The sequence below is a fragment of the Myodes glareolus genome, chromosome 26, assembly GCF_982192425.1.
Source record: "Myodes glareolus chromosome 26, mMyoGla1.1, whole genome shotgun sequence".
In the NCBI taxonomy this organism is placed as follows: domain Eukaryota; kingdom Metazoa; phylum Chordata; class Mammalia; order Rodentia; family Cricetidae; genus Myodes; species Myodes glareolus.
Genome location: NC_142051.1, coordinates 41,586,961 through 41,602,790, shown reverse-complemented (window position 1 = coordinate 41,602,790; position 15,830 = coordinate 41,586,961).

Sequence of the window (15,830 nt, the reverse complement as noted above, 5' to 3'; positions counted from 1 at the left end):
CAACTGGAACATAATTCTCTTGATTATTGGTTGATGCCGCGACACAGTAGGAATACAGATAATTGTCACTGTGCACATTCTGCTGGGAATGTAAAATTATTATCTTTAGAGCTGTTGAGTAGGGTGTTTGAGCATGAATGTTACACAGCTTGGGCACGTGGAATTTGTAGAGTGCTAATTTGTTGGCTCCTCCACTGGCTGTCATCTGAGCCTCCCCAGGAACCCAGGCAGATACCCAACTCCCTGGAGCATCTACTGTTCACTCCGGTGATGGGGAGAGAGGGGGCAGATCCCAAGCACTTGGCATATTGGGGGCTTCCTTTGTGGTTATCAGAGACCGAAGGGCGGGCAGAGGCAAATGCCACCGTTGCCCCTCACTTGGCCCAGAGCGCCCTTGCTTTCCTGCGACTGCCTTACCCAAGTACAAATAGCAAAGTGGGTGGGGTGGGGGTGGCGGCACAGCTCGCGCCTCAAGCAGCGAAGACAGGGCTAGATCGGAGAAGGCAGGTAGCGGTGGTCTCCCCACTTTCCACTCCTTCAGTTCCTACCCTCTTTCTTTTTTCCCCTCCCGACCGCCCCCAGTCCCCGTCTCTTCACCTGCTCTGATCCGCCCCCCTCTGCCTTCCAGCCTCTGCACACCTACCTCCAGCTGCTGCCTCCACCTCCCCAAACTAGCTGCCTCTTCATTTAAAGCAGCATCACTAATTGCTTTTTAGGGTCCCTTTTCTGCTCTCTGTTCAAAATTCACTGGGCGTTCCCAGCCCCTTTTATGCTACTTTTTCTGAATCTTTTCAGCCTCTTTTACAAACTTAGCACTTTCTGGGCCTCTTTTAGTCTTTGCAAGAAGAAAGAGACTTGAGAGGGTTGGTTTTTTTTTTTTTTTTTTTTGGCAGTAAAGCGCCTTCTCTGGCACCCCCTCCCCCGCTCCCTCCCTCCTCCTGTCTCCACCCCCACTCCCCGCACAGCACACGCATTGGCCCTCCTCCCACTGAATGGGGCTTTGTGCAGGGAATTTCCGGAACATAGCCCAGTGCCCAGGCCCCTGTGTGAGGAGAGGAGGGGCCCTGCCTGCAAGGAGACCCTTAAGCCCACCCCATTACCACGGTCACTGTTTGCCCCGGATTCTCTAAAAGGCCTATTGTTGCCCGTTGCCAGGTGTTCCTTAGCAACGCTTGAGCCAAGCTGCCTTCCCTATTTAGGCCCAAAACTTTTCAATGGCCTCCAAAACCCGTGCTTGTCAGTGCTGTAGACCGCGCCTCAAACAGCCTCCGAAGGGAGGGAGAACCAAACCATCCCCCAGCCGTCTGCTTTTCAAATATCTGTGTTTGAGGCTGCTTTCGGGGCTTCTTGTCTTTTGCCTAGGATCAACGGGCCAAACAATCGCAATTAAAATTTCTCTCTCCCGATGCTGCTGCGTCTCCCTTTTTTTTTCCCTCCAACCCCCACTCCCACCCAGTCACAGACCCCCCTCTAACTTAATATTCAGCCGGGACTGGGTTCCGTCATCTTCTGCAAGGGCCCTCATGACTTTTCTTCTAAAACCATTTCCAAGGAAATTGCTTTATTGCTTTAGGACAGTGGGGTGGGTTTGTGTGCAGGAGTTTGACCCTTCCTCAGCTCTGGCCAGGAGGAAGGTAATAGAATCATGGAGTCTGTGTTCCAAGAGGAATCTTAATGATGGTCCCAGATGAGGGTCTGGAAGTCCGGATCCGGGAATGGCCCTGGCACAGCTCACTAAGTGATTTACAAACAGATGGGGTGGGTTCTGGACCCAACTTCCCTGACCCCTACGCCTGAACCTTCCCCTACTCCACTGGGATGAAATAATTAAAAAAAGAAACAAAACAAAACAAACATAAACCTATGTGCCTCACAAATCAAAAATGGAGGAAGAGCGGGTTTTGGCTTTCCAGGCGTTTGAAGCGTTGGGAAGCATCCCACTTTCTTACCCAGACCCTGGAGACAAAAGCATTGTCTTCCAAAGCGCCTGTTATGGTTTGAAGATGAACTGTCCCTCCAGACTTGGGCTGAGTGCTTGTTGCTCAGGCAGTGGTACTGTTCGGGAACGTTCTGCAGACTTGAGGAGGTGCACCACTATTTTAAAGGTTGTGTCTGGTCCACCAGTTCTCTTTTTTGTTCCCTGACGGTCACTTGCTCTTGTCACCATGATGCTATGTCAAAGCGCGAGAGGCCAAGAACACATAAGCTTAACCCTCTGAAGTACTGAGATAGAATGAACCTTCCCTTCCTTATGCTGTAAATGTAACCGATACGCCATTGATGTCCTTTTTTTTTTCTACCTTATTTTCCTTCGGAACCTTCCAGGCATTTCTCCAGATGCTGGATTAAACTGGGCTCGACTCCGCAGACTAGAAGTCATGAGCCATTCTGCTGTAGCGCCCTTCTCCTGCCGTTTAATAGGAGCTGCATGATTTGGCCACAGCCTCGGAGTGTAAGGATAAGCACAGTCCTGTGCCAGCCTGTCCAGGATGATCTGGTCCTGTCGATCTCGGTCCCCACTCTCCCACACAATTCACTTCATCCACATAGACTTCTTGTTGTCCCCTGGACTCCGTTTCCTTCAGTTTCAGTACCTCGCTCTGCTCTCTGCCTTGGTGACTCTGCCCCTAAGGTCTTTGTAGGACTGGATCCGTCCCCTCCTTTGCGTAGACCACCCCCCGACTCACACTCTGTGGATTTCATCCCTCTCTTCCTCTTTTAAAATTTCTGTAGCATTTAGCTTTATAAATGTTTATGACTCATTATTACTTATGATGACAGTTATAACCCTATTCCTCGCCCACATAAAAACCATAATTATATACAGATTTGTAATTGATTTATCATATCCCAGCCTCGAGTATAGACTCTCCAGGAGTGAGAACTTTGCCTTGTTTATGACTACAGTTCCAGAATCTAGTATTGTGCCTAGAAAGCATAAGAAGCTCACTGAACATTTGATGAATGGATGGATGAATGAATATGCTCATTGGTGATGGGCAGGAAGAAGCAAAATTCAAATTCCTATTCTCAATGTGGTGTCTTTCTTCCTACTGGAAGAATAGAGAAGAGAAAAGCACTTATAGTAATGTGTTTGTTTTGAGATTTTTTTTTTCTGAGGTGGGGACAGGATCTCACTACACAGCCAGAGTAACTCTGAACTTGTGATTCTGCAGCCTGTATTGCACCAATGCTGAAATCAAAGGTCCACACCCCGCCAGACTCAACTGTTCTAATGGGTTTTTAATGTTTCTTGTGTCTCTCAGCCTTTAAAAGTACTGTTACTTCCCTTTCTAACGGAGTCTTTGCCTTTCAAATTTCCTCCAGATTGCCGTCCATGAAATTATCAGAGGTGTGTTTTCTACGTATTGTGGTCCTCTGAGGGGCTCATGACAATTATATCAATCTTTAATATTCCTTCCCACTCCAAGAACCATGTTTTGTGCCCTTGGTAGTAGCGTTACCCACACTAATAATGCATGTTTTAGCAAAGATCGCCTACGTCTACCTAGTGCTGATGGTGCCACACACCAGGGAATTCGCTGCACCTCAGACGAAAGTAGAGGAGAGTTGGCTGAGAACTGAGGTATGGTGAGAACACTCACCATAAATGGTGACAGAAGCAGGCAGAAGGACCAATGGCCTTTGTTAACTTTCAAGCCTGGCCTCGATATTATACGTTTCACAAAGATACTCATAAGGAATATCCCTTCACGTTTAAATCCCAGCCCTCGGGAAGCAGACACAGGAAGGTCTCTTTGAGCTTGAGGTCAGCCTGGTCTATGTAGCAAGCTCCAGCACAGCCATGATATCCAGGACTACACAGAGAAACCCTGTTTCAAAACACAAACAAATAAACAACTTTTGGCTTTGGTTGCTGTGTCGATGAACAATGCATTGTTAGCCTCTTGCTCAGTCCTTAGGAGGAGGATACAAAACTTTCTAAAGCCAGCGTGTGAGCTCGAAGTGGGGTCTCAACATGCTGACTCTTATTGCCAAACATGTCCACAAAAAAACAAAACAAAACATTGCCACCAAAAACCAGGTTAGGTGGTGGCACACACCTTACTCCCAGCACTCAGGAGGCAGACACAGGCAGATTCCTATGAGTTCAACACCATGACAGCCAGGCCTATATAGTGAGACTGTGTCTCATAACCAACAAGACAGCCATTCCTGACACCTGCAAAGCTACCTGTAGGTGAGACTGACAAGGCTGCTTTCGGTACAGGCATTCATGCAGCCACTAATTACACAAGTGTTTGCCGAGTGTGTCTGTGTGCCAGGCTTTGTGCTGTGAGTCCCAGCGACATTTTCTCGTGGCAGCTCTCTCTGTCTGCTTGCTTTGACATTCTGTGTCAGGGACTAGGGAAGCAGATCCGTCCTTGTGGTGTGCGTCAGTAAAGGAATACTGCTAGTTGGCCTTTCGCAAACAGACTGACTATTCTTGAAGTCCCTGATACTACTGCAGGGGTCTGATCATCTCTTCTGTAGACAAGTTAGATGGATGGGACTGGTGGAACTTTCCACAGTGAGGGGCTGTTTCATTGCCCATTCAACACTGTTCAATTCCTTCTTGTGCCTACAGTAGGACCTTCTTCTTTGGGGTAACTGAAGGGATTGTCTCTGTCTCTTTCTACCTCAATACCCTGGAAAGCGCTATGTGATGAGACCAGGTTGAGAGCTACAGCCTTTTGTAGGCAAGGAGCAAAAGGAAAAGAACAAACAAATGTTAGACATTGAAGGGCCCCCAGGGGTCATGAAGGCTGCTGTTACTGATATCACAGTGAACTGAGAAGTTGGAACCAGAGGGCAGGCTACTGGGGTTCTGATAAGGGAGGTCAAGGGTTATGTTCCTGAATATCGTCTGGATATAGGCGTGAGAGTCAAAGCAGGAGTCCAGAGTTTATTAAGGAAGAGTTCAATACTGCAGAGCAAATAAGTCAGCAGCTTTCAGATCACACCTGGACAATTGCTTCATATGCTGGGTTGCTATCTTTGCTAGTTTTGTGGGTCAATAATAAGGTAAACCTAGTGAGGGTGACTGGCAGTGAACAGGGCCAATTCAGAAGTATATGCCCTTGGAGGGTATGGCTTCTTCTTTTACAGATTTCTTGGTCTGAGCCTGAGTTGATGGCTCCATCTTTAGTGCACTTGCTGGACAAGTGAGGACTCAGGTTTGATCCCTGGCACTCATCTGAAAAGCATGATCTAGTAATGTGTGTTTGCATTCTCAAGGCTGGGGAAGCTGATCCAGGTGGCTCTCTGGGGCTGCCTGGCCAACCAGCCAATACTAATTCCTAATCTTACAAGAACCAGCACAATGGGAGACCCTGTCTCCAAAAACAAGACAAGAGGATCCGCTCTCTCCAGTCAATATAGTGTTTGAAGTCTTAGCTGGAATAAAAAGACAAAGGAAGTCAAAGAGACACACATAGGAAAAGAAGTCAGAGAATGTCCTTTTGCAGATGAGGTGATTCTATATGTAAGAGATCCCAAAGACTCCACCCAAAAACTCACAGACCTGAGATACACTTTTTGGCTCACTTCAAGCTGCCAAATATAGCAGATTTGCATTTTGTAGTCATTTGCTACAGCAACAATACTACACAAGCACAAAGCCTACCTTCTAAGGATTTCAGTTGTGGAGACCTATCTTCTGAACGCCGCACCTCTCTTGTGACTGATGACTTGAACAGCTCCATCCTGATGCTTTCCAATTTATCTTTGATCAGTGTCTTCCTCATCCTTGTTTCTGTTGCTGTGTTGATAGCATCACCATCTACTTGGAAGAGACAGATCGAGGAGCTTAAACAATTCTTTGGTTCTTTCATTCATTGTTTCCAATGAAGTATGGATCCATCATGTTCTCTATGTGTACTGTACTGATTACTCTAATTCAAATCTTTATTTCTGAGATATAGAGTGCCCAATAGGCCCATAACTGTCTGTTTCCCAACCAATCATAGCCCACAAGGTTATCTTGGCCAGCTAAGTCATCCTTTTATGACCTGGTATACACCAGCACACCCACAAAGTTAAAGTCCAGCTCTTTAAAATGTTCAGTACCTTTGGCATCTTCTCTACTGTGTTGATCTCACGTCTCATCAGACATTTCCCTTAAGGCACACATGTGTCACATACAAACACACATATATACACACATGTGTATGTATTGTATAAACACAAACACAAGCTATTACTAACAAAATTCTTTGCTCCAGAGCTTCTATATTCTTTAGCATACAAGCCTCTTCTAATCTTTCATTGTCCAATGTAAATATGACATTGCCTCCAACCCTTCTATGTCCCCACCCAGAAATAAGGACTCTACTCAGTGGTTCTATGCATGTAATACATGCTCACTTGTGGTATTAGTCAATTATACTGTGGTCTTTCATTTATGCATCTGCTTCTCCCACTGAAAGGTGAGCTCCCTTTCAATGACACTGGCTTGTTTCATCTCTTCCCTCTTTAAGACCTGAATTCAGTTTGTTGAAGTTGGAGCTGCTGCTGTAAGAGGCCATGGGGAGGAAACTGGATCAGCAGTGGCCTTCTTTCTTGTTTCTGGCCGACACGAAGGGGTATAATTTAGGAATAATGGGTGAAATAAAGAAACTAACCCTCTCTGCATGTGTGCATAACAATGCACTTTCTAACTCTACGGCAAGAGATGCCTCACAAGCTATCAGATCCTGAGATAAATATTTGAGTCTTATTAGTTTTAGGTTTATTGACACAGAATTCATATTTTTCCTTCAGAAATATGTTTTCATAGTCAATGAAATCCATTCACTACCTAAAAGTATTCAACAGAATAAATAAGTGTTGCTATAATTTTCACTGATAAAATGTTCCTGAAGGCGAAAACCTACAAGGATGACTTGCTTAGAAATCTTCCATACACAATAGTTTCTGAGACTTGCTTCATTCAGCCTCTTCTGTGAATTCCTGAGTACCATAGAATGTCAGTTCAGCACTGGGAGAAAAGGACTAAGATGGAAAGTTAAAGTTGCAAAATTCTTCCTGGAGCACACAGGAGAAACACTTATGTTAAGAGGGCAAGTTGTTAGTTAGTTGGTTAGTTAGTTAGTTAGTTGGTTGGCCAGTTAGTCATTTAGTTAGTTAGTTGGACATTCAGTTAGTTAGTTCATCAGTCAGTGAGTCAGTTGGTTAGCTAGTTGGTCAGTCGGTCAGTCTGTCGGTTGGTTAGTTAGTTGGTTGGTTGGTGGGCTGGTTGGTGGATCAGTCAGTTGGTGAGTCTGTCGACTGGTTGGTTAGTTAGTCAGTTGGTCAGTCACTCAGTCATTTGCTTAACTTTCATCAGTATGATCAAAACACCTGACAGAGACAACTTAAAGGAGATTTGGACATTTTGGGCTTGGGATTTCACAGGGATGATGTTGATGCCCATGTACTAGCGTGGGTCATACTGTCAGTCAGAACGTGTGGTAAAGGATCTTCTTCACTCTATGTCAGATGGAAAGCAGAAAGAGAGGAATGGGCTCAGGACCAGTCATAAACTTCCAGTGACCTGACCTATTTCTCCTACCTGGGTCCCACTTCCCAGAATTTCTAGAACCTTCCAAAATAATGTCACCAGCGAGAGGCTAAGCATCCAATATTTGAGGTGGTAACATTTCATATTCAACCCATGGCAATATCTAAATTGAAATCTTGAAGTATGACCTTTTTTAAATTGCTTTACAATGAAATCAAATTTCAAATAAATTATTACTGAATTATAAAAGGAGTGGCTTCGCTGGGCAGTGGTGGTGCACACCTTTGATCCCAGGGCTTGGGAGGCAGAGGCAGGTGGATCTCTGTGAGTTTGAGGCCAGCCTCGCCTACAGAGTGAGTTCCAGGACAGCCAGGGCTACATAAAGGAACCCTGTCTCAAAAAACAAAACAAACAAAAGCGAGAGGTTTAGGAGCTAGGACAATATCTCAGTTGGCAAAGTGCTTACTTTGTAAACCTTAGTACCAAGTTCCATCCCCAGCACCCTTGGAAAGAGGATAGCTTGTTGGTGTGCCCTCCCTTGTCATCCCAGACCCAAGGAGGCAGAGATAGTGGGTGCCTGCAGCAGGCTGGGCTCCAGGTCCCGATGACCCTATCGAAAGACAAGGTAGATGGCTACTGCGGAAAGAAGTGCACAAGTGACTGCCACCCAGCCTTCAAGTATGCACACATGGGGGCATAGACATGAGCATTCATACACATAGAGTTCAGGATTTACCTCTCTCTCTCTCTTCTCTCTCTCTCTCTCTCTGTTTTATTGAATTTTTCAGTAGCTAGTACACAATGACCCAAGAGACTGAATTTTCTCCAAAGTCTTGCTGCTGGTGTTGCATGCAACAGTACAAACCTAATCTATTTTATCGCACTATCGATTTGCATGACAACCTGAAAGACGTAAGTGCTGACTATTGCGGTAATAATTCTGTCTAATGAACCATCCCCAAATTAACATTTGCCTTTGGTCATTCATCTGCAGGCCATCAAGATGTCTAATGATTGGCACTGGGTATAGCTGGTCTTGGTTCTAAGTATAGATTATGTTCATCTGTGCTTCTCAGAACTCTGAAGGTCCTGGAATAATCAGAAGGCAGAACATTCTCTTGGCTGTGATGTTGGGATATAGAGAAGAGAGAGGAGATGAAGCTGAAACACTAAACTAATGGCGGAGGGACTCTCTGAGGCACTAGTAGAGGCAGCCAGGCAAATAAGTGTCTTCTGGGCTTGTTGAAGTGTTGTGGATGCTCTAATAGGTATTTGCCTTGTTTCAAGTTGGTAAAGCTGAAGCAGGTCTAGGGAAAGCATCCTTCTGGTAAGCTAGAACGACCATACTAGAGATACATGGGTTATACAGGTCACAGCCTGTGAAAACAAATGTGAGTTCCCGAGGGCCCTGCTGGAGACCCTGGGCCTCACAGAGCCGAAAACAAGCCGGGAGTCTATTTTTCTACTCCCAGAGAGAAGCCACAGGGACTTCTGTGGAAGGAACATTTTTGGTTACGGGGGAGAGTAGGCCTGCTTTGCCAAGCTGTGAAGAAGTCGTAAGTTGAGATCAGTAGTGAAGCCAGAGTGATGCTCTGTCCGAGAAAAAGCTGGAGAAATCACCCTGGCTTCAGAGACCACGTGATTCAATTGCACCCAGAATAAAGGGCAATTTTAATAATTGGTATTAATTAAAACATTGCTCTTTAAAAGATGCTTTTAAAAATCTAATTATAGGACATCTAGCAGAACTCACTACAGCCAGATACTGACTAAATGCAGTATAGAAATAATCCCATTGAATCTTTGTAAAAAAAAAAAAAATCCTTTGACGTGGAGGGTATTAATGGCTCCTTCTTGCGGAGAAGACAATTCACGCCTTGGATGCCCGCAGAGTCGCACAGAGCCAAGACTCCACCTTAAGCCTGCCTGCTGCATGCAGCCCTCACTACGTTCCACTTCATCTTTCTAGGTATTCATAAAAACCAACGAGAGATGCATTTATTAATTCCATTTCAGAGAAGAGGGACTTCAACCAAATTAAGGGACTTATTCTAAGCCACCTCACTCAGTAGAAAATCGTGTCAAACAAGATCATCTGCAGGCAATGCAGAAGCAATGCAGCAAGGCAGAAGACGACAAAATGTGTTTAAAATCAGGTAGGATTGCACTCACATGCTTACTGCTAAATGCACTAGAGCAGCTTCTTGGGATCTCAGGGCTGTGAAGTGAGATTTTGATACCTACGTGATAGGGGAATTTTAAAGATTAAATTAGGATATCCAATACCCAAATCTTCAGTGCTTTCTTTTCCTTTTATTGATAGTTTCCGGCATGCATGGTCCTATTTGCTCCCCGTTGCCCTTTCTTATCACTCTCCCACTCTTGCTGAACCCTTTTCTCTCCCCAACAAGCTTCCCCTCCTACTTCCACTCCCTTTTATTTTTTTGTGAACGACTGATCTTTATTAGGGTCCCTTGGATAATCATGGGTGGGAATATTTACTGGAGCAAAGACAACTTATTGGTGGATATACCACCGAGGAAAATGATTTCTCCCCCAGCCGCTATCAGCTGCCACTGATAGTTCAGGGAGGGGTGGAACTTCTTGAGTCCTCATCCATTTATGGTGAAATATTGTTAAGAACTTCAATGTTTTCTTAAGCACCAACAAAACTGCCAAGTCCTTGTTATACTCACTGAAAGAGAAAAGGAGCAAATAAGGTGAAGTGGACGGTTACTATAGACAGCACTTGTAACATGAGGGGCCGGCTTGTTGGGGTATCTGTCCCGCCCAGTACCCCACAGTCGGCATACCCCAAGGAAAAATCACAGACGGGACTCCATAAGATTATAAACTGATTGGCCCATTAGGTCAGGCTTCTTATTAGCTCTTATAACTTATATTAACCCATTATTCTCATCTGTGTTAGCCATAATGGCTCCATACCTTTTCCAGCTGGGCAGCTTACATGTTTCCTCTTCGGTGGTCTGCACAGGAATGGCTGAGGAGCCTCCCTGCTTCCCAGAATTCTCCTGTTCTCATTGCATCACCTCTACTTCCTGTCTGGTTTTCCCGCCTATACTGCCTGCCTGGCCAATCAGCATTTTATTAAAATATGATTGACAGAATACAAACAATTCTCCCGCATCAAGCACTGAAATCAATAGGCTCTTTAAAGAATATTTTTAAAAATCTTATGTTGATAACTTGGAAAAATCTAGAAGTAAGAGAAAAATTTCTAGACATAGACGACCTATCAAAATTTAGCCGAGGGCACATAGATCTCAATAAAGGAACAATGAGAAATGAAAGCTGTGACTGAAAAGAAGCCTTCCAGTAAAGAAAAGTCAAGGGTCAGACAGAAGAACTACTATTACGTCTCCTCAATAAAATCTCATAGAACAGAAATGTACAAGTTTACAACTTATAAAGTTAGTATTACCCTGATAGAAAAACCTGACGGGTACACTGCAGGAAGAGAAAACTACAAGCCAATATCATCAAGAAAATGTTTACAATTAATTTCAACAAGAGCAAAAAAAAAAAAAAAACAACCAACACAACAACAAAAATGCAAATAAAAGCAACAACGAAAGTTAGGAAGAACTCTAACCAACCAAAGGGGTGAAAGACAGAGCCTCCAAAACACTATAATAAAAATAATAAAATCATAAAAATTGAAGAAAGAAACTGAAGGTGCTAGATGCTTGTGGTTAAGGAAAAATATTACTAGAATGGCTGTGGAGCCAACTGTGATAGACAGACTGAAGGCGACCCCCACGAAAATTGTAATGAATTCTTCACAAATTGTTTTTTGAAAAACTCTGTGGTAACACAGAGACTCCGAATAACTAAGCCAGTACTGAGCAGAAAAGAGCAATGCTAGGGGCATCGTGATATTTGATTTTAAAGTATACTACATAGTAACAAAAACAGAATGGTGTTGGTATAAAAAAGAAACATGCAGCTGGGTGGTGGTGGCACACGCCTTTAATCCCAGCACTTAAGAGGCAGAGGCAGATGGATCTCTGTGAGTTCGAGGCCAGCCTGGTCTACAAGAGCTAGTGCCAGGACAGACTCCAAAGCCACAGAGAAACCCTGTCTCGAAAAGTGAAAAAAAAAGAGACATATACACCAATGGAATAAAAGACCTAGAAAGAAAACCATACGAATACAACCGTTTCTTGACCAAAAAAACAAAGCAAAACAACAAAAACCAACAAACAAAAACAAGACACTAAAAACACATTGGACGAAAACAGCCTCTTTCACAAACAATGCCCGCAAAAACTAGATTTACACATATAAAAGGCTGGAGCTAGATTCCTATATCTCATTTTTAAAAAAGGACAACTGAAAATGTACCTGAGTCTGAAAGCACTAAAGGGAAGCTCTCCAGGTATTGGCACAAGTAATGACTTTCTGAACAGGACTCCAATGGCTCAGAAAATGAGAACAACAATCAACACATGGGACCTCATGAAGTTTTAAAAAATAAGCCAGCGTGTTAAAGACATATCGACAGAATAAAGATGACGCCTGTAGAATGAAGGATAACCTTTGCCATTCATTCATCTCACAAGGGACTAATATCCTGTATATATAAAAGACTCAAAGAATTGAACAACAAGGGAACTGCTAATTCAGTCAATAACTGGAGCATGGGAAAGTTTTGCTCAATGTCTGTAGCCACCTGAAAAACAAAATCAAAACTGTTAAGATTCTGTCTCGCTCTGGTCAGAAAGGCTCTCATTAAAGTATAACAAATGCTGGGCAGGCATAGTAAGAAACCCTGTCCCACTTACCTCCAAAAAAGGATATATTCTACAAGCCAGCAATTTCACTTCCCAATGTCTACCTTAAACGTAAGTCAGAGATGTGTGGCGAGGCAGCACACTGAGGAGGTATTTGCGTGAATAGGTGGCAGCAATGTTTCTTGGGGTCACAATGGCTATCTGTAGAAACTAGATACAACTTGGGAAATTTTCCATAGCTGTTTTCACTGTTTGATCTGTTTATATCACTCAACTACAGTGGTTCTCAACCTTTCTAATGCTGCCACCCTTTAATCCAGTTTTCCATTTTGTGGCGACCCCCAACCATAAAATTATTTTCGTGGCTACTTCACAACTGAAATTCGTCTACAGTAATGAATCATTGGCAAGATCTCTGATATGCGACCTCTGTGAAAGGGTCATTTAACACACAGAGTGGCCTCCAGCCACAGATTGAGAACTGTTGCCCTAATACATATATAAGACGCACGCTTAACATCTCTTTCGGATTTTTTAAAAGATAGATTTGGAATTGCATGTAAATGTGACATTGCATACACCCTTACAGTTTGTACATACAGACAAACACGTGAGATTTTTGAAAGAGCGATCTAGTCTAATTGCATTCTTTAGACTATTTTTATTAGTTCTTTGAGAATTTTCTACTGTGAGTTCTGATCCTAGTCACTTGGCCTCCCCTAGCTCTTTGTTTAACATGATATTCTGCAGGCCCATACGTTTCCCTGCAAACATGTGCACTGACATGTAGTGGATGTTAATTGTATTTTAATAAATAAAGACTGGCTGAAGATCTGAGAGTAAAACCTTCCCAGTGATTAGCCTTACAGACCAGACTACGGTAACACACACCTTTAATCCCAGTAGCCACACTAGTTGCCATAGAAACTGGGCAGTTGCAAGCCTTTAATGACTGTGGCGCACACCTTTAATCCCAGCCCTAGAGAGGAATATAAGGTGGGCGGAGACAGCTCTCAAATGCAGTCTCACTCTGAGATTCCAGGAGGCAGGATCGCCATTTCAGACTGAGGTCAAGGTAAGAGCTAGTGACTGGCTGTTTTGCTTTTCAGATCTTCAGATTGAACCCCAATTTCCAACCCTGAGTTTTTATTAATCATGCTTCACTGAACTTTTTATTTTTTTACTATTTATTTATTTATGCTTATGTGTAAGTGCTCGCTTGGGTCATTTTTGATGGGCATGCTAAATATCCTGAAGATACATTTGAATGAGCAACAGAGCAGGGGGAGCTGTTTCTCGCAGCCCATGTTTCCATGCTCTGGCACCAGCGTCAGCATCTCACGGATTTTTTGAAGGTGCCTGTATCCCCCTTGCTCTGTGCTGTCTTGCTCCCCTTTGCCTGGCCAGTACTGTGCAGCCCTTGCCTGTGCCCTTGAGTGACATTTACTTAGCTTGACAGCATGAACTGTAGGATTGCTTTCTTTGGTCCCCAACAGCTCCCGGCAAGGTTATGGTAGAACCGACCCTCTTGCTCTAGGTCAACTTCAACTGCATAAAAGAAACACCCAAGGACTTTGAAAACCCTGACTGCATAGACTATACCCTAGACCCCAAAGTCAGATTCTTTGGAAACTGGACCGGGTCTCTGTATCACCCAATTCCTAGGGTGCTTTCAACACCCTGGAGGTTGAACACCAGGCCGCTACATGATACAGTTGCTCCCAGCTAGCTGAGTAACTGGCAGACAATGAGTCTCGAAGCTCATGACAGCACCAACAAGCTCAGACAACTAGGGCCTTTGATCTCGTCAGTGTTCTTGGCCTGCCCATCAAAAATCACACAAGCACTTACATAAACATACATGATAAATAAATAAATAAATAAATAAATAAATAAATAAATAAATAAATGGGATACAGTGACCGGATACTAAGGTGACTGCCAAATCACACTGTCCACCACATTCCTTGCTTCAGCCTGCCCTTAAATCCTGTGCCATGGTTTGGCTACTTCTTGCTAATGGGTTCTGCATTTTCCTCTTATGTAGTTAGTACACAGAGAATCTGTGTGTGCCTCATAGTTTGTTGATTGTTCAATCTCTCTGGGATAGAAACTCCAGAATAAAAACAGGGGACTTTGTAGTCTTCCCTATGTATCATCAGAACCTAAAAGAATGCCACACAGGAGATGGTATAACTGCATATGAATACACACAGGGGCAGAAGAGACCGCTTAGATTGCTCGCTACTCCAACCTCCTCGGCGCTCTGAGTACGACATAGTCTGGAGAGGAGAAGAAACCAATTGCCTTGTGGCCGAACAGGAGCTAAACACTCCCCTGCCCACCCTGAACTCCCTGTACTAAACACTCCTTTCACCTTTGTAAACACATTTCCTGTCCCCAGTGCCCCCAGACTGATGCAGGTAGACAGCCTTGAAACACGGCTCTTGTTTCTGCCTGAGACTTTCAAATATTCACTTTGCTTCTAGAGGACAATATCCACATGAGACATTGACGAATCCAGTTTGAGATTTGAAAAATAACCACTAAATGAGCTGTAGAATCTAAGCCTGGAGACCACATGAGAAGGTTGCATTTTAAACCAGATTTTAAAATCATGATTTGGTTTTTGTTTTGTTGTCCCTAATCTGGACCGAAATAAAGAAGCTGTGTGATCTGGACTTCAAATTGTGTAAATGAGCCCACCGCTCCCGCGTTCTTCAGCAAGATAAGACCCAAATGGCATTTGCAGACGAGCCTGGCTATCTCTCCAGCAATCCGGCTCCTGCGCAGGCCCCTTGGTAACAGCCTGGCAAATCCGCAGAAGGAATGCAACTATACGGTTTGTGTGCAGACCTTGGAGTTAGTATGGCTTCCAAATTGCCTAGCAGGTCATTAATCATGGGCCAAGATAGGCCATCCCAGCGGCTCAGGGTGAAACAGTCTGCATAATGCCAGCGAAATCATGTTTAACATGCAGCTTTGGGCGGCACAGATATGGAGGGGGAGAGCGGAGAGGGAAAAAAATCATTCCCCTTTTAGGAAAGAAAACTTCTACTTATCTTTGATTTGCATTCAGTCCTCCCTCAATAGTCCTTAAGCCTGTTATTTAATTCATTTTGGTGCCAGGGTTCATCACAAAGCAAAAACTCTAAGCGAGACCTATGCAGTCTGTGACCTCCAACCCCCCCGTCTTTTCTTGTCAGCTCTATGTCATTTGTGCAGTTGAACTCCAGCAATTGGAAATGCTGACCTCTTCCACAGACAACCGTATTCTCCTTCAGTGAAAGAAAAGCCCTGGGCCGACAAACCCACTCAAGCGGGAGATGGCAAGAAAAGAGAAAAGTGGTTGACTCGTAAATCAATTTCCACAGCCCACCCAAAACCCACACACACATTGAATTTGTATAAAAAAAATTTTAAAAATTGTTGAATGGGTTGATGAAGAAGAGGCCTCCAAGAACAAATAAAAAAAAAGATAATGGAGTCAGAAAGAACGGAAGTGGGAACTCAGCTCCCAGTGAGCTAGAGCAGCGTGGCGCCCCCTCTTCCTCTACACCTGGGTCCTCTGAGAT